At 40.9% G+C, this 19,776-nt stretch overlaps 1 long non-coding RNA gene across 2 annotated transcripts in view; it reads left to right on the forward strand.

Annotated features, from left to right (window-relative positions):
• The window catches only part of LOC133050484 (uncharacterized), a 152,411-nt gene extending 133,728 nt beyond the window's left edge, over nt 1-18,683 (forward strand). For both annotated transcript variants that reach the window (XR_009691631.1, XR_009691630.1), the window contains 2 exons: nt 16,383-16,699; nt 18,520-18,683. This is a non-coding gene — a long non-coding RNA (uncharacterized LOC133050484). The remainder of the gene's footprint in view (nt 1-16,382; nt 16,700-18,519) is intronic.
• The last annotated feature ends 1,093 nt before the right edge of the window (nt 18,684-19,776 follow it).

Here is a 19,776-nt window from a genome sequence, read left to right on the forward strand (position 1 = left end):
AAATCAAACAAAATGGTTCATTATTCTCAATTAAATGTATTCATTCTACTATGCCCCCAAAGTTCTATGTGTTGATTTCATGACCTTTTACAAGTATTGATTTTTCATGTTAAAATAATGTAAACTGACAGAAACAAGAGCAACAGAATCCAACAAGGGAAGAAAGAAGTTACTGCCTCTCAAGAGAGACCACCCTTCAAGGAAAGATTGGACAGAGGATTGTTCAGTAGAGGGTATAAGGTTTTTATGTGCAGGACTGTGCTATTTTAAGAGACAATAATAACAATGATAACATGAAAAGATGAAAAGACTGTGATGTTTCTTCAACTTTGGTTCATAGGAAACTATTCATGCCATCAGATTCATTTATTTTTGATATTACAAGTATGTATTATGAATTGCAGCTTGTGTAAACCTGGTCTTCTTGGACCAGATCTGCCCATAGGTGAACTGTTGTCCCCGATTTTCATTCAAGCCATTTATATGAGTCTGCACTAAGGCAAAACACATGTGGAAAAGCAATTATATCAAAGTCAAGATTTGTATCAAAATATTGCCCTGTCTCTAAAGGCTAAGCTTGCACAAGACCTGCAGAGGAGCTGGTTGCACTTATAGAACAACAACTTCTGCAAGATCTGAAAGCTTACTAATGTATGATGTTACATTTTTGGGATGTGTTTATGAAAGCAGGGTGTTTACTATGTGTCAGATTCATTATATAAAGTTTCTCATCCAGTTTTACCTCACCCATGCAACAACTGAGTGGTTTTTAGCAACTTCATTTAGCAAAATAAGGCTGAAATAGATTCAGTAACTTGAATAAGGTCTTTTGGCTTGTAAGTGATAGAACGAAGTTTGAAACTCATGTCTCGTTACAAAGTTTGTGTGTTTGTATATGTGTATGCATATATATGGAGAAGGAAATGACAAACCACTCCAGTATTCTTGCCTGGAGAAACTCATGGACAGAGGAGCCTGGCAGGCTACAGTCCATGGGGTCACAAGAGTCGGACATGACTTTAGTGACTAAACCACCACGGTGCATATATAAGCCTGGGCTTCCCTGATAGCTCAGTTGGTAAAGAATCCGCCTGCAATGTAGGAGACCCCGGTTCGATTCTTGGGTTGGGAAGATCCCATGGAGAAGGGAAAGGTTACCCACTCTAGTATTCTGGCCTGGAAAATTCCATGTACTATATAGTCCATGGGGTCACAAAGAGTTGGACGCAACTGAGTGACTTTCACGTTCATGTATACACATATACCTACATCTACATGTGTAGGTATGTATGTATATATACATATACACATATGTGTACATGTACATACTACTTAGTCTGGAAAATCCATTTGCAAAATATAGAGGATGTGTGTTCCTTTCTAGCTTTTTCTTAGCTAAATACTATCTCTTTCTTTGTTTGGTCATAATCACCCATGAATGTAGTTGTCATTATAATGGTCATGATTCAGATTTCATGGTTAATAGGATTCCTTTGCATCTTATTTTATAAAGGTTTCTACTGTCATTTGTAATAGTTTTTCACAGAAATCTTATGAGATTAGCTAACCCTGCTTTCTAAATGAAGAAAACAGAAGAGAAGGGCTTGCAGTCACAATAGGCACCTGGCTTAACAGATAAATTTCAAGGCCCTAATATCTCATCCTTGGGAAACTTCAACGCCATCTTTACTTCTAGCTGCAAGTATTTTGCACTAAATTATCAAGGAAAAAATGGCTTTGAAATTATTTATGTAAGGTAAACCTATCCTTTTAGATCGAATAATGGAGTTTCTAATCCTTTTTTGGTGCTATCCTTAACAGTTCCAGAAAACCTTTTTAAGTGCATACCATAAATACTTCTGAAATTCTTAAACTTTTTTAGGACTGTCAAATATATTTTATTAACAGACTTGAGCAGCACTTGGGTAAACTTTGCATAATGGCCAGAGAAGCGTAGTAAATTGTTTTGAAAAGCAGAATGAAACTCATGCTTTATTTGTGTATCATTTTTCTTTGTCCTGTATTTTATAGTTCTCTGATCTATATATAAAATGAGAAAAATACATTGTAATCTTGATGAGGCCAGCTCTAGGATACATAAATATGCCTTTTGAGCACAGTTCACAGCGATAGTTTTCGGTGCTCAAGGGAAATGAAAAAGAGCTTTCTGGTTATGTCATAAAACTCAAACTGCCTCCATTTATAGTGATAATTGTAAACTAAATACTTAAATATATCACTTAAATATAAAAGTTAAATATAAAAATCAAAATAACCATAATTTTAAAGACCTTAAACATATATTTTATAAACAAATAAGAATTTAAAAAGAAAGTGAGTGGAGAAGGGACTTGACAAGAACATAAGAAGCCAATGCCTTGGTTAAACTACTTAAGCCATTTGGACCTTTATTATCTTTTTAGAACAATGAGGAGATTGTACCCCAGTAATCAGAACTTTTACACTGATGTTTATGTACCAGAAGAAAAAAAAAGAAAAGGATCATAGAAAAGGGTCATGTAGGTGACCCTTTCTATAGATGTTATAGGGAGAAGTCCAATACAACAGATCTGCTCTATTTGAAGTGGGAGGTTTATTTATGTGAGTGGTGTGTGTGTGTGTGTGTGTGTGTGTGTGTGCGCGCGCACGCGCACAAGCATGGTGTGTGTATGCGTGTTTTGGGGAGTGTCTCTTTTCCTTTTTCTCCAGTGAAACCTCTGAAGAATTCCTGTATGTTAATCTGAAAATCATTATTTAGAGAATTTATAAACTCTAGCTCTAAGAGTCTATTATTTTATGAATTCTTAGTTAAAGAAGACACTCTGGTATTTGTACAGAGTTAATGTAAATCTAGAGTTGCCTAAAATATTTTTTGAAAAACGAGCCTTTCTGATTTCTGAAATATCATAGGGTAGGACATATTCAACTATAAATCAAAGAAGACATTGAAGAATCTTACTTTTTCCTATAAGAAGTAACCCTTTTAAATTATAGTAGATAGTCCAAGAAAATATGAATTGCTTGAGGAGTATAAATTAAGCTAACAGTAATTATCACAATCAATTGCATAGTTTATGTGACTAAGGGAAGGTGTGTGAGGAAAGAACACATCCGACTCGGAAAATAAAAAAGATAAATGCATTTCCCAGGAAGAGACAAAGGAATAATAATGAGTAGACGGGGAAAGGTATTTGTTATAGAAATCAGGACTGATGCGCCAAGACAGTGAAACCACAAAGATTATGCTATAAAGTAGTGTCGCAGGCAAGCTGGCTTGGCTGCTCACTGTGAAGGGAGTGGTGGTGAACATCTGCTTTCAACAAAAAAGGCAAATATCATGGCACCAACAATCCCAGGCATTTTACCAAGAGGTCTCTTTGCTCAAGCTGATTCCTGCTAGATGCACATTTCCAGTTTCTGCTGGAATTCTAGGCAGTTGGCTTGATTTGGTCACCAGGCTGATGGCATGGCAGCTCAGATGTAATCAGCCTGACTGCAGCCCTCCCTCCACCCAGAGGAAAGGAGACTGCTCGGAAGGCCTGAAGGGGTGCTCTTGGACCGCTTCCAAAACTCCACACAACACAGAGAGACTGGATGCAAGACCGAGCACAAATCCTGCAGGTCTGAACTTTAGTGATGTTTTAGGTATTTTTAAAAACACACTAAAAGCTTTTTCAGTCTCTTCAGCCAACATTATGCAAGGATGCAATTAGAAACCGGGTAGGTGATTTTGGACTGTTTTCCCACCACCCCTGCAAGAAGCTCTTCTCACACAAAATGGTGTTCTCAGACGCTTCTCAACACAGTCATTCAGATGGTGGTGTGGGCCACATTTGGACACCCTGGAAACACTTTTAGAAAACTACGCAGGAGAGATGGTGCCATTTTGCGGAGTTGACACAGTACTGAGGCATGAAGATCACAATAGAAGAACCACGATTATGATTTTTGTTGTTAATACACTTGTCTCCATTTTGCTGCCAAACAATGAACTCAAAAATAGTACATTAAAAGATTTATACTTTTAGTATAAATACTATTTATATATTGAAATATATATATATTTAATATAAATAATATTATATTTATAATAGTAACCATCGAGCAGAACTATCAAGGTTCTCTCAGACACTGGACAGCAATACAATCAATCAACTTGCAGCTAAGTCTACCAAGCACTCTACAAATATCTGACCTAAAACCAACAATAAGAAGTCAAAGCCAGTACAAAAGAGGGTCCAGAAATTTTTTTCAAAAGCATTGTATTAATGTGACCAACAAGCCATTCTCATGATAAAATAGAAAGACAAACTAACTAATAATGAGATCCTAGACTGGGGTGAGTGGTCAATATCGAAATCGGATTCCTGTGGTTCCACTCTCTTGGTCTGGAAAGGAAGAGGACAGATGAAAGAAAATTTTCGAAGCAGGTCTGGACCAGCACGCTGATACTCAGGCAGGAAATTAAATACATTCCCATGCAGCATCGATGAGTATAGCTTGTGAAATGCAGAGAAATGATAGCAGATGAACCGCCAGGGTGTGTGATAATAAGAACTTGGGAGAAAGAAGTGTCAAGCGATCCATGAGAGAGAAGCTAGGTAACAGGCTAAATGTTTTTGCTCATAAAATTATGTAAAATTTGGCATTTGTGTGAGTCAACAGAGACACTTCTCTTACTGCTCTAGACAGTCCAAACTGTGTATGAAATTTATACTTGATGTCCTAGGGGCCCCCTCCCCTTTATTAAGTCTATATATAAGCTTTATCCCCAGCTGTTTCCAGAGTTACTTACTCTCTCTCTAAAGGGTACTCTACATGCATGGGTGATAATTTTTTTTCCCCCTGTTATAACTCGCTGTTCTCACTTAACTGACAAGTCCCCCTAGTTGGACCTAAACTGGCAGAGAAGTTTTTCTGGCCAGCAATGAAAACCCACAACTGCCACCGCAGGACATATACTGTGGCTTGAGATATTGTTGTCTTCATCACAGAACCCTGTTCAAAACTGCTGCCTTTGAAAACAGATGTCACTGCAGCAACCGCTGGCCCCCTCACCATTGCATCCACTTCAGCACGGCTCCGGCTCCTGCTCCTTCTTGTCATCAACTGAAGGTTCAAAGGAAGTGGATCTGTTTAATTGGGGGAGCCCCCAGCTGTGTGGATGGATCACTGTGTGCCTTGACCCCAGCTGTCAGGGCAAGAGCTGGACATTTTCAGTTTTGATATTAGCACTTGAGCTCTCTCTCAGAAGGTTCTGGATCCTTCTTAAAGGAAGCAAGTTTATTTATTTTTGCCTATGAAAATAAAACAACACTCCCTTAACACTTCATAGGCTTTGAAATCTGCCAAAGAGTGCTTTACCTGGATTTAAGAGAAAAGCACTATTATTATTTTTTCTTTTGGTTGGAAATTTAGGAGTGCTCATTTTGAATCATAGACTGGACACAATTTAAGGCATTAAATCTGCACCATGACTTTCAGCCCTACACCTAATTTATGTATTAAATACCCCACAAATTAAGTGCAAAGTTTACAAGTCACAACAAGATTGCTCTAACTGCCAAATTAGAAGCTCCGGGTGCTATGCTCAAACCATTTTTGCTTTAAACATCATTACCAATAATAATCTGTGGGGTCTGAGCTCAGCTGGATGTTTGGCGGGTGATGTGTGAGGTCGTGAGAATGCAGCAGACAGCTCATCAGCTCTACTAAATGAGGACCGCTGAGCAGTAGAAACTCACTTCTGTGAGCTTGTCCAGTACAGGTACATATCATTTTATTCCCTTTTTTTGAGTCAGGAGACACATAGGCTGTCTAATTAAAAATGCCCTTTTGTACAGGCTCTTTTCAGACCCAAACTGCACTTTCATACAAAGGAATGCATAAATATACATGATAATTGACTCTAATGACAGGAAAAGAATGTGATGAAACATTTCCTGATACAATCTAGTCCCAGCTTGCAAAGAGGATCAAGACTCCTCTTTAGTCACCGTGATTTACTGCATCGAGGGTGAAATTCTAAAGGGTGAAGTAATTTTCTTCTAAATGGAGACTGTATGTAGGAAGAAGAGCAGAGGGCCTTTGTGTAATCTGGACAAGGAGGAATTATAAATGTTCTCTAGATGGAAAAGGAAAATCCCATTTGACAAGCCAACCTTCCTTCATGACCTCTTCAGTTCCTCTCACAAGTCTGTGGTGCGGCTGATTACAGAGCAGGGACATTGTTTCTGGGCTGTCTTCCATTGTTGTTTTAGAGTATGCCTCTAGACACCCTTCCCCTGTTCTCTTATGCATCTGGCACTCTGGAGATATGGAATGCAATTATAGTGATCAAGGATCTGAGTGTTGGAAAATGAATCTTTAAAACTAGACACAATTGTTAGAACATAATTGCAAGACTTTCAATAAATATTCCATTCATCTTGGAGGCAGTAGGATTTACATGACCTTTCTTGCACACAGTACTGCATATTTAAAAAGCCCAGTGTGACAGATGGACCTCTGTGATCAGATGAATCCTTTATCTGATGTCTTATCTTAGCCTCATTCAGCATTGAGCATCTCACAGAAATAGCTGTAGTTCTCTTAGGAAAAGGAAATATAAACCAATGAGACTCTGCAGCAATAAAAAAATATTCCATCTGGTTCAAAACAAAGGATGTCAGCCATCAAAATAATCATCAACAGAACAGGTACCTTGATACTGCATTAAACAGCAAGCACCTGACAGATTTAGTGTTTATAGGCATATTACAAAAGAAAAACAGGTAAAGTCATGCTTTTTACATATCATGGTTATGCTTCCTCTGTAATTATTAAAGTGGTTTAGTAAAAGATATGGAGATAGTCTTAGCCAATGTAAAGGATATATTTTTAAATAGTCCAAGTTTCATACTGACATAGACTTCTAAAACTGAATTATGGGACTAAAAGGTCATAGTTGTATCAAAAGGTATAATCTTTGACAAATATCTATTTATGCAAATTATCCACTCTGTTTCAAATTTAAGAACTGGATATGCACGACTTTTTAAATGACCAGCTATGGCTTCAGAGACTGTCTTGTGTTATTCCCTGCTTTTCTCACCTTTTTTCACTATAACTGTGATGAATGAACTCTTGGCTTTAGAGTAGCAAGGACTGCAGGCTTTCTGGTTAGCAGGACTCACTGCTGGAAGGTGGCAAACAGGGCCCACGGTGCTCAGACAGAGCATGAGGCTCATGTCGCCTCGCAGAATTACGTGGGAAGTTGGTGGTCGAGAGGGTTTCTTAGGTAGGGTTTCTCCACTACCCTGTCTCTAGATTTCTACTGCTCCCCACCTCCCTTCCCTCTGCTTGAGGAAAGCCTCCAGTCAGAACAAGCTAGTTAGCATCACACATCAGCCCTCAGGGAAGAGAGCCTGCATTTAAATAAGATTGTAGGGACTTCCTGGTGGTCCAGTAGCTAAGAAGCCACTTTCTAACATGGAGGACCCGGATTCCATCCCTGGTCAGGGAACTCAGACCGCATCTGCTACGGGCAGCTAAGCCCACAGACCGCAGCTAGAGAAAGCCCACACACTGCAGCACAGACCCAGTCTAATAAATAAATAAGTAAATAAGATTGTAGGTGGGAATAGCTCCTAAGGAAGGCTTCACTAAGAGTATCACTCTTTCTTTCTTGAGGGAGCTTACTCTTACTCCCCACAGCTCTTCATAAACACATTTCTTCCCTGGTTCTCGTTCGTCAACTACATTGGGCTCTTTCTGTCACCTTTTAGGACTCCTTTGCCCACATGTTATAGGTTGGTGCTGCTAGGGGTCTTTCACCCCTGACTGTTCTTCTCCTTCCAACACTCTCCCTAGGGACCCCATCCACGTTTGTGGTTCCAAATCCTCACCCCCCATCTTTCTCCTGGGCTTCACATTCATATCTAACCCCATTCTGACAGTCTGCATGCAGTGGACTGGATGTTTTCATCTCCTTAAAATTCAGATGCTGGAATCCTAACCCCCAAGGTATTACTAGGAGGTGGGGCCTTAGGGAGGTGGTTAGGGCCTAATGCTGGTGAATGGAATTAGTGCCTCTGTAAAAGATGTTCTACAGAGATCCCCTCCCTTCTGCCACGTGAGGTTACAGGGAACAGGCCCCGCCTGTGAACCAGGAAATGAGTTCTCACCAGACACCTGACCGGTCAGCATCTTGATTTTGGACTTCCCAGCCCCCAGAACTGTGGGAAATAAGTTCCTCTTGTTTATAAGTCACCCAGGTTATGGTATTTTGTTACAGCAGCCCCAAGACACTTCACCTAGCTATCCTCAAGTCTTCTTAAACTCAACTTCCTCTTAACTGAATTCTTCATCTTCTCCTGTACAACCCTCCTTCACTTCAGGTCATAGTTGGTAGCATCTACATGGTCATATAAAAAAAAAAACTGAGAATCAGATTTCAATTTGACTTTCAGATGAGCCAGGGCTCTTGGGCAGAGTCAGACATGGGAGGAGCAAAGAGGGAGAACTCTTTGAGGTTTGGGTTTCTGGTTTCAGTTTCTGCTTAAAAGTTGTGGAGGATGATTCTCAGTCTGAGTAGCTCTCTAAAATGACTATAGAGACCTGCAGTGGTAGAAAGCAAGGGAGTTTCATGTTTGTGGTGAGGGCTGTATATCAGTTAAGAATAGCAGTTAGATATGTAACTTTGTTCTGACTTTTCCAAGTCTCCTGTAAATGTGTTATCATATTTTCATAATTTAAAAAAGAAAGAAGAAAGAAAGAAGAATAGTAGTTAGTTGCCAGTAAAGAAATCTGAAATAACAATAGCTTAGACAAGAAAGAGGTTCACTTTCTCTCCAGGCAGAGCCAAATATATGTGGCCCAGGGTTGGTATGGTGGTAACATGATGACTTTACTGCCCCAGGCGGTTCTATTTTTAATTCCTCCATGAGCTTTTAGTGCTCATCCTCAAGGTCATCCACAGAAAAGGCCGCTAATGCTCAAGCCATTGCACCCATGTTTCATTTAGGAAAGAAGGGAGAAGAACACAGGAACTTACCTACAACCTCATCCCATGCATTCTGCTGGTATCTCATTAACTATGCCTACCAGGAAGGGAGGCTTTGCACTAACTAATGGACAGGTTCTCTTAGTTAAGAAGATGACTTAATAGCTATTAAGTAGGAAACTAGCAGTCTCTGATATGTGAAGAATTTTGAAAATAAGCTTGGGTTTTTAAAGAAGTTTAAATGCCTGTTCCTTCTAGAATCATGTCACTGGGCAAAGCCCCTCCAGAGTTTTCTGGAAGTTTTCTTTGATTCTAATATCTCCTCACCCACTGCACCCAGTGCATTGCCAAGATCTGTGAATTTTAATCCCATGAATATAACTTGAATCCGTCTCCTTCTCCTCATTCCTGCCACCACTCCTCTAGTTCAGGCCCTTCCCAGTTGGATTATGGCAACCACCTCCTGACCCTGTGCTCTTAGTGGAGGCAAACTGATAACAACAATAGTTCGGCAGCTGGAGTCCTGGCTTTCTTGGGAAGATTAAGTAAGATAATATATGTATAGCGCTTGCATGGTACCTGGCCCGTAGTAAGCGTTCATTCAATTTTTGCAGTTATTTCTCTCTCTCTTGTAAAAAATTGCGGTTTCCAGGTTGTACTGGAACAATTTGCCTAAGTAGGTGACTTTTTTCAGTCGTAAGTGCCTAAGGGCAAGGACCGAGCTTATTTATCTCCTCTTCTCCAGCACTTAGCACAATGTCGCACTGGCACGTGGCTGGGTGCAGGATGAACGAACACAGTGGTATCTCTGGAGGACTGATGCGCTGCAGGCAATGGAGGAGACAGACTCCATGGGGTGGCACGTATCACATGTGCAGGGCACTGCCATTATTTCCACTTGTTGGTCCTGCTGGCAGCCGACCAAGTATCTTTATTTCGCATATTATTTTTCTAACCTCAGTCTTTATTACCATTTCAGACTCTTGATTCGTCCCCTTTGAGTTTTCTCCTGATCCTTGGGGAGTTTCTCTCTCATTTTATATGTATTATATATATAAAGAAATGTTAATATATTATTTTGTAGTATTATATAAATTATACATCATATAATTTGTGTGTATTATATATTTTTCAGGAGTGGCATTTTGCCTAATGTATGTAAATAATACATATTTATATTTCTTAGTATGCATTATAAACACATTGTATGTATATATTATATATATAATATGGGGCTTCCCTGGTGGCTCAGACGGTAAAGAATCCACCTGCAATGCAAGAAATTTTGATCCCTGGGTTGGGAAGATCCCTTAGAGGAGGAAATGGCAAGCCACTCCAGTATTCTTGCTTGGGAAATCCCATGGACAGAGGAGCCTAGCAGACTACATTCCATAGGGTTGCAGAGTCGGACACGACTGAGCGTTTGAGTGCACACACACACACATGTATAGTATATATTGTTATACAAAAATGCCACATCTGGAAAATAGTAGTAGCAATGATGATCAGTTAATATTTTATCACTTTTGTGGTGCTAGGGATTTCTCAAAAATGCTTTTTATAAATCAATGCATGTACCTCTTACAACTCTATGAGGTAGTCCAATTTTTAATCCCTGTTTTCTAGATAAGAAAATTGAGGGACAGGGAAATGAGATAATCATACCAAGGTCTTGGGCTCATAAGTGGGTGGGTCAGTGTCCACTGGATATTATTTGAATCTGTCTCCCTATTTTTCTTCTTCATGACTTTGATTTGTTCCCCCTGTATTTCTCAATATTTTAAACTGTCAGTCATATAGTACATCTTAATATATAAATCATTTCACATACATGGTCTCATTTGATCTTCCTAACAACTGTCTGAGGTGGGTAAAGGTCAATTTTGTTACCTCCACTAGATGAATGAGAAAAATGATGTTCACAGGCTTAGTTATTTAGAGTCTTATTTCTGGAAGTGTATTAAAGAATTTCTTGCCCAACTTGGTCATTTTGAGGAAAAAGAAACATTTTTCCCTAGTTCCCACAGCTAGTTGTCTTACTAATAGCCTGTCTTTGCAGCTGGGTGCTCTGAAGGTTATATTGACTTTGGAACCAACTATTCAATTTTTCTGAACTATAGTTTACTCACTTATAAAATGGGAATATTACTATTTACCTTATAAGACTTGTGAAAGACAAAATTATTATGTAACAGGCCTACCACAATCCAGATACCTGTTAAGTAGTCAATAGATATCAGTTATCGCCTCTGTCCTCTCTTCATTTTTTCTAAGGTTATTGCGAGGATATGATAAGATAAACTTTTTTTCCCATGTCTTGTGTTATTTTCCATACCATGGAGCTATGAAACGGAAAACTGCCATCACCTCCCTTCTGATTTTGTAGGAGATAGCCTTTCCCTCTGGCTCATACCACCTTCTTACTCCCTGTAATCCTCTTCGGCTGCAGGAAACCCTCCAGGCTCCATCCATCAGGTAGCTTCTACTTTTGCCAGGTTTCATTTCCAGCCTGAACTCTGCTGTCCATCATTTCAGTCACTCTCTTGCCACTATTTTTTTAAGTCTCTTGCCCTCTTTGCTCTGCAGAGCTGGGGACTCCACTCCACCCAAGCCCTTGGTTTCTCTGCGCCTGCACTAGCCCTGTTGCCTCAGACGACAGTGGCGCGCGTCCAATCGTTACGTGTTCTTGGTCTCACCTCAGCGGGACCCTCACTTTCACACAGCCGTTGTTTTCAGTTTTAGGCCCATTCCCTCAGCGACTCTTCACAGTTTTCATCTCATTCCTGAAACTCCCAGCCTCACCGTCTCCCCCATCCCTTTCAGCAAAAGACTGCTTTTTACTCTTCGGAGAAAATGTCATCAGTTGAGTGCTCGCTCTGCGCCAGGCACTGGGCCAAGTCCTTGATTTGCATCACCTCAGCTAATCTTCACCAGCGCTTCATAAGCTGGATATGGTTATTATTGCTCCATTTTAGAGCAGAGGCACCAGGGGTTAAGAGAGGCTGGGTAATCTACCCAAGAGGTCCCAGCAGGGAGATGCCAGCCATGCTCCAACCCTAGAGCCAACATTTCAGCGTCAATAAATTCTTCAGGCTTCTTTCCTGTCAACAACAAACTTATCTTCATTAATTTAAAAAAATTAGCTTTAACATTTTTTTTCAGAGTTATTCATGCACCTAATTCAAAGAGACAAACAGGTATGAAAAAACAGCAGTCCCTGACTTCTTATCCGTTTCTCTTTTCCAGAAGCAACCATTTTAGCAGACGCTGGGTCCTTATGGTCATATTTCTAAATATGCTGTGTATGTTGCTATTTACTTATCTGTCCGTTTTATCTACTTTCTGTTGACTTCCTACCATGCAGGGTGAGGATTAGCTAGGCTATGCAGCAAGAACTCCTCCTTCTCAATACATGCGGACATTTTCCTGCAGATTACATTTATTTATTATAAAATGTAGATGCTATTCACAGCCAAGCCATAGGTATGTTATAATTACTTTTTCTTTCCTGGACAATGTGCAGTGAGGCCTAAAATTAAGACCCAGTATGATGTGCATCCTTGATACCTGGAGAAACCAGGAGACCCTCAATAATATACCTACCAAATTTCCTCTCCCGACTCCTCCCATGGATTACATCCCCCAGCCAAGCGGCCCTCCTTTCCAAGGGGACCTTGGACAAGCCTTCCTGCCTGTTTCTGAGTAATGAATTTCCGTCCCCTGCTAGCATGTGGCATTACTCACACAAGTCAGCCACATCCTTGTGCAGGACCCAGGGGTCACCTCAACCCCTTGATGCTACAAAGCCTGCCTCCCCAAGGCCCTGCTGGTTCCCTCTGTTCCTGAGAGCAACCTCTGTGTGGTCCTGCCGTGGTGTCCTCCTCCCGAGGTTGTATTTGTTATTAATAAACTGCTGAGATGCCATCTGCCCAGTGTTAGGTGTTGTGTGTTCAGCAAGCCCATAGCCCTAGGCTGGGAGTCCCTCCCTCACCAAAGGCATGAAGAGGAGGCAGTTAAAACACACATTTTGTGTGTGTGTGTGTTTCTTGGATTAATAATAATCTGCTTGGTTTTCCCTTATCCTCTTCCCAGTTGTGTAAATCTCCTCTTGATCCCTGCAACCTTTAATGTTAATTTCCTCTTCTTGGAACCGGCTACCTTGGAGCCTCTGATCTGCTGCAGGCTGGCTTGTTGATGACCGTGCCTGTCCCGCAGCGGTCCCCTTTTAGAGATCTCGCGTGTCTGAAAATGTTATTCTCTCACTTACTTGATTGCCTGGCCAGGTTTAGCATTCTTGGCTGCAAATGATTTTTCCTCAGAATTTTGAACCCATTTTCCACATCGTTTTGGTTCCAACATTGCTGTTGAGAAGTCCAAAATCATTTACATCCCTAATCTTTCATATGCAACCTGTTTTTCCTTTGCTCTGTGGGGAAAGAAAAAAAATAAAATCGCTCCTCCCTCCCCTCTACCCTACTCCCCTCTGCCACTTCTTTTAATTTACCAGCGAAATTTACTGGTGTGGTTGTGTTTCCATTCATTGAATTTGGCACTTGGTGGATTTTTTCTGACCTGGAAACTCATATCCTTCAGCTCTGGGGAAATTCTCTTGTCTTATTTGATGATTTTTTTTATTCCATTTTCCTTTCCTATTCTCTCATTCTGGAACTCTTAACTATATGGATGTTGGCTTGCTTGAATAGTTCTCTAATTTTCTTTCTTTTATTTTTTTTCTTTTATTCCCTATTTTCTCAATTTTTCTAGATTTTTTTCTGATTTCTAGATTTCTTCACCTTAACTTGCAACTTTTCTGTTGGGCTTTCATTTTTATTAATATATTTTAAATTTCAAGACTGTTTCACAGTAGTCTTTTCTGGGTAACTATGCTGTTGGTGGGATTTGATGATGAGATTCATGGTAGAGTAGAGTGGGTTGGCTGGCTATTTTCTCACAGAATCTCCAAGGTCAGTATCTTTGCTTTTTTTCCTGGTAGATGGCACAGATTCCCCTAACTCTTGCCTAGTGGGGTACCCCACACTGCCAGCATTCTGCGAGAGATGCACCCCCCATCCCTGAGTATATCTCCTGCAGATGGGGAGATGTGCATCGGGTTGTTCTTTAGCTTTTTTCCACTGCCAGCTTTCTCAGATCTGCTAAATCAGCTACCACACATCCATCTGCTTTTCAGCTTTCGAAATTGTATCACTGATGTTTCCATTCCTTTTGGATTTTTGTACTTTCATATATTAATAGCTTGACTGTTATCTACATGAGGTTCGGGAAAGAGTTGAGCCTAACGCATGTATTTAATTTTTGTCTCTTTATTTCTCTACCCATATTCTCCTACTTTCCTCTTATTCCTTCACTTGACATTCAGATTCAAGGTCGTCCTGTCTCTTTAGAGGTGCTGCTGCTGTAGTCATCCCTTCCCTGCTTTGTACTTTTGATTCTGTATTGGCTTTTTCCTGTTACCTTGAAATACATTGAGATAATTCCAACTGTAGATGTTCCTTTGAACTAGCATCTTACTTGTGCTCGGTCACCTCTTTTTCAGGCTGCCACTCATATGTCTGCTTCCTTTTGCAGTCAAACTTTTTGAAAGCATCACTTGCTATCTCTACTTCCTCTGAGCCCATTTACAACTCTACTCATGGAAAGGGACTTCCAGTAAAATTCCCAAATGATTTCCATATTGTCAAACCAGAAGACACTTTTCTCAGAGGTTTCCTGTATTGCTCGATGGTGCTCTAGACCACATTGACATTTCTCTTTTTCTTACTAGTTTTTATTTTAGTGTTAAAAGGAAGTTTATCCATAATAAAAGTCATATGTAGTCACTACATAAATTTGAAAGATAAAATGTATGTCTATAGAAAGGAAATTCCATCTTTAAATCTATACCAGAGATAACTCTCATTAAATTTAGGACATATTTTCTTCCCAACTTTTTTTCTGAGTATGTAATCCATATTCATATGGAATTGCAAATTCTGATTTTCTGAAAAGTTCCACATCTCGATGTCCAATTGTCTTGAGACTATATGTCTTACAGAAGTCTCAAATCTAAAACAGCTTTTTCAGAAAATTGGTTACTTTTAATTTCTTATCTCAATGAGTACCATCACTACTCAGTCATTGATAAAGCCAGACACCTGTGTGACATCCCCCTCCTGTCTCTCTCCCTCACCTCTCATACATAATGAGTCATTGAATCCTTTGAATTCTACCTTTTCAGACGTTTTCATTTAGCTGCTTTATTTCTACCCTAGCGTCATCCCTTTAGGTTAGGATTTCACCTTTTTACCTGAATTATTGCATTAACCACCTAATTAAAATTCTTGCCTCTCTTTGAAACTATTATTCAGAATGCTGTCAGAACAGTTGCTATAAGATACTTGTCCAATCATGTCATTAACTCATTCAGGAATCCTTCCACATCTCTCCATAGCTTGATGAATAAATCTCAGATTCCTTAGCCTAGGACTCAAAGCTTTCATGCGTCTTTCAGAAATGTCTGGCTTCTTTCCCTAACTTTATTTGTTCTAGTTTCCCTGTGTCTATTTAGTATGGGAAAATGGCTCATGTGGTTTCTTTTCTTTAAAACCACCTTCATCCTTTTCTCTTTCTTGTCTAATTTCTACACATGCTTCAAAAGTAAGAGCATAACTTCTTCCGAGACGCTGTCCTTCGTGTGCTCATGTAACTTATTTTTTTCTCACTTTATTATTGATTTATTTATGGGCTGCGCTGAGTCTCTGTTGCTGCCCGTGGGCTTTCTCCGGTTGCAGACAGCAGGGGCTGCTCTCTAGTTGCAGTGTGGGGGTTTCGCGTTGCAGTGGCTTCTCTTGAGAGCACAGGTTCTAGGGCATGCTGGCCTCAGTAGTTGTGGCTTCTGGGCTTAGTTGCTTGTGACATGTGGGATCTTCCTACACCAGGGATCGAACCAGGGTCCCTGCATTGCTAGCCTAATTCTTAACCACTGGACCACCAGGGAAGCCCCTCATCTAATTTAGAAGTGTCTCCTAAATGCTTCCATAGTACCCTCTGAAGACACTTATCCTGTGGCTGGAATCTTGCACTTTCTTCTACTAAAACATAGGCATCTTCAGAGTCAAGGCTTATTTATTACTTGACTTTGTATCCCTAATGCCTAGTCAAGTGCTTGACAAAAGACAGACTCTCAGTGTTTATTCAAGAAATAGCTCCCCGTTTGGATTTTTTAATGGATGCTCTGTTTTCAAAGGGAGCCCTTTTTGACTTTACAGTTCTTTTATGAATATGTGAAGAGAGATGGTTGTGTGGGTGTGAGGGGGGAGAAGACGGAATCTAGAAGTTCACAGAGATCATCACAAAGGATTATTCCTAATTATCCTTTTGGGTGTCTCCTTCTTGTTTTTAGGATAGGGCTAGAACTGAACCCGAGTCCTGGAGCTCGTTAACGACAGAGTCCACCCGGGACTTCTCTCTCCTGCTACTGGTAAAGCCCTTTTGCTGCTACATGTGCTTCTTTCCTGATCGGCTCTCAAAAACACGTCTTCAGCTCTGAAGAATTTGGAGGATTCCTTAGCCTGACACTTAAGACCAAGCAGCTCTAAAACCGCCTGCAGCCTCATTCTGCCGAGAAAACTGTCCTGCGTCTCCTACTCTCACACTGTTTCCAAAAGGTTTCCAGGACATTGACCAGCTGGTAAAAGCTTCAAAGAATTATTTCTCCAAGTGAGTGAGTGAGTGAGTGAGTGCAAGTCACTGAGTTGTGTCCAACTCTTTGTGACCCTACGGACTGTAGCCTGCCAAGCTCATCTGTCCATGGGATTCTCCAGGCAAGGATACTGGAGTGGGTTGCCACTGCCCTCCTGCAGGGGATCTTCCCAATCCAGGGATTGAACCCGGTTCTCCTGCATTGGCAGGCGGATTCTTTACTGACTGAGCCACCAGGGAAGCCCAAATTTCTTCAAAGGAGGACCCTGTCTTATGAGAGCAGGGGCTAGAGAAGGATCTGAAATCATTGTTATTTTGCATTATACCTTTGAGTCTAGGGAGGCCTTCAAAGAAGGGGTAAACCCACCTTTAAAGGAATCTGCAGCTCTCTTTGTCCAAATGCAGTTTGAGAATTAGCTGAGTGGTCCTCCCTGCCAACTAAGTAACCTCTAGGCTGCAAATCACTGTTTGCCACCAGGTGACAGAAAATATAAACCATGATTCTGAGAGCTGAGATAGCTCAGCATGGATGTGGCATTATTGTTCTGGAAGGCACACATTCCTTGTGGGAAAGAGAGGAGTACTTTGCATTATGGGCATAATTTACCCACACTGTAGTCTCGCTCCCAGAGGAGGCATCTTGGGCTTGGATTTTCTTTTTGGCAAGGAGTAGGCCTAGAACTTTTCAAGTGTGCCAGCTGTACTTCTCTCTCCTCTTTCAAATGCTGTCACAAGTAAGGAAAAATACTGAATCACAAACGTTCTGGCTACAGGAGAAAAATTAAACCAAACCCCAAACCTCATTCAAACATTTCTGAACCCAACGGTGGGAGCAGTAAATATGATTAAGGATTATAGGCAGCCTCCATCTCTCTTTGGAAGCAGGAGGTACATAACTGCAGAGAAATATGCTAGGAAAAGCACTCCCTTGTCAAAGGAGAAGGCAGAAGGGAAGTAGACACGGGTAAACCAAGTGGTCAGACTGCATTCAGCCTGCAATAAAAGGCACTCAGGACTGGCTTGGTCAAGTGCCACAAATAAGACAGCTCTAGGGTGAATAGGGAGGGTGGGCTGGGCTAGGCTGAGAGACACAGCTGCATTTTATGTCATTACTGGAAAAAGCAGAACACATACTTCACACTGAACACTTCTCTCCAAGCCCAGTACATTCACACACACACACACACACACACACACACACACACATGTATAGATACACAATATAAAAGTCTTTATTTACCGTGTATGCTCAGTCATTTTTGACTCTTTGCGACTTCATGGACCGAAGCCTATCAGGCTCCTCTGTCTATGGAATTTTCCAGACAAGAATACTGGAGTAGGTTGCTATTTCCTCCTCCAAGGGATCGTCCCAACCCAGGGATCGAACTTGCGTCTCTGGAGCCTCCTGCATTGTGCCAAATTCTTTAACAATTGTGCCAACTGGGAAGGCAAAATGTCTTTACTTTGGGCTAAAGAGTAACAAACCAACATGTGATTTCAAAGCAGGGAAGTTCTAGATTTTGCTCTAGCGATCTAGGAAAACAACAGATGGTTGAAAGTTTGCTTATCCTGCTTACCAACCACAGCAAAGGCAGCAAAGCTGTCATTTGATTTTTAGGAGTTTGGGTTTGAACAACTTGGATTGAATTCAAATGGTATTTCAAGTTGTGTGATGATGCATTTGAGGGTGAATTACTGGCCTTTCCCTCATTATTTCAGCATCACGATAGGCAGCTCTTCAGTTCCTTGGAATGATTATGTCTGAAATTATGAAGCAATCAAGATTGTGAAGTGACATCTGTTGACCTTACTTGCTGTCCCTCTTCCCCACCTTTCAGGTTTGATAAAAGCCCCTTGGCTTTCCTTGTGCTGACTCTCAAAATTTCTCCTTCACCATCACCATGCCAGAATACCATTTCCAAATTTGCTGCATGGAAAGAAGAATGACTTGGATTCATCATTTTCCCCTCCACATTTAACATCCACATCATCTGAGCTTTCTAGAGAGCAAAGCTTTTCTGTACTTAACAGCCTTCAGTGACTCTTCTTTATTTGGAAAATAAAATTGAAGTCTGATCCAGACTCTGATAGCCCCATTACCTATCACCTCCTTGTCCTGGGATCATCAGAGCTCGTCTCAACACACTCTCTTGGCTGGGTCTTTCTTTGCTTCTGATACGTCTGACTTAGAAAACTCACTTTCCCATGACATGGTTTGTTTGGAAGTCCTGCCCACTGCATAGACTTCTGCCACTCTAGTGTCTTCCTGGAAGACTTCCCTTATCTCTCAGCATGTAGTGAGCCTCTCTCCCCCGTTCCCCTATTTAACATGTTAATAACTTCACTACAGCACTGTCTGCATTACACTTTTCTGTACGTATCTCTGTTACTCCCTCTGTACTGTGAGCTCTTTGAAAAGGTCAGAGAGAGAAGGATATTACGAGGGTAAATGGGAGTATGACTGGATCAAGAGTGTGAGTGGGCAAGATTATAGTAAAGCAAAGAGATCCCTCACATACCACCACTTTGGTATCTAGGGGTGATTACAACTCATTTTACCTAGGTAAGTAAGTGTTAATCACTCAGTTATGTCCAGCTCTTTGTGACCCCATGGACTGTAGCCCACCAGGCTTCCCTGTCCATGGAAGTCTCCAGGCAAGAATACTGGAGTGGGTAGCCATTGCCTTCTCCAGGGAATCTTCCTGACCCAGGGATCGAACCTGGGTCTTCTGCATTGCAGGCAGATTCTTTACTGTCTAAGCCACCAGGGAAGCCCAATTTACATATAAAATCCAATACTTGTAAAACTTAAATATATTTACTAAAACTAAGCTTACATCTGCAGTGGTAGGGAGTCTGCCTGCCAATGTAGGAGATGCAAGTTTGATCCCTGGGTTGGGAAGATTCCCTGGAGAAGGAAATGGCAACCCTCTCCAATATTCTTGACTGGGAAATCCCATGGACAGAGGAGCCTTGCAGGCTATAGTTCATGGGGTTGCAAAAGAGTCAGATAGGACTTAGCGACTAAACAACAACAAACTGCATCTGCAAACAAATGTTTCATGATGTGTGTAAGCATGTAATGCTCAGCTATA

The sequence above is a fragment of the Dama dama genome, chromosome 32 (assembly GCF_033118175.1).
Source record: "Dama dama isolate Ldn47 chromosome 32, ASM3311817v1, whole genome shotgun sequence".
Classification (NCBI taxonomy): Eukaryota; Metazoa; Chordata; class Mammalia; order Artiodactyla; family Cervidae; genus Dama; species Dama dama.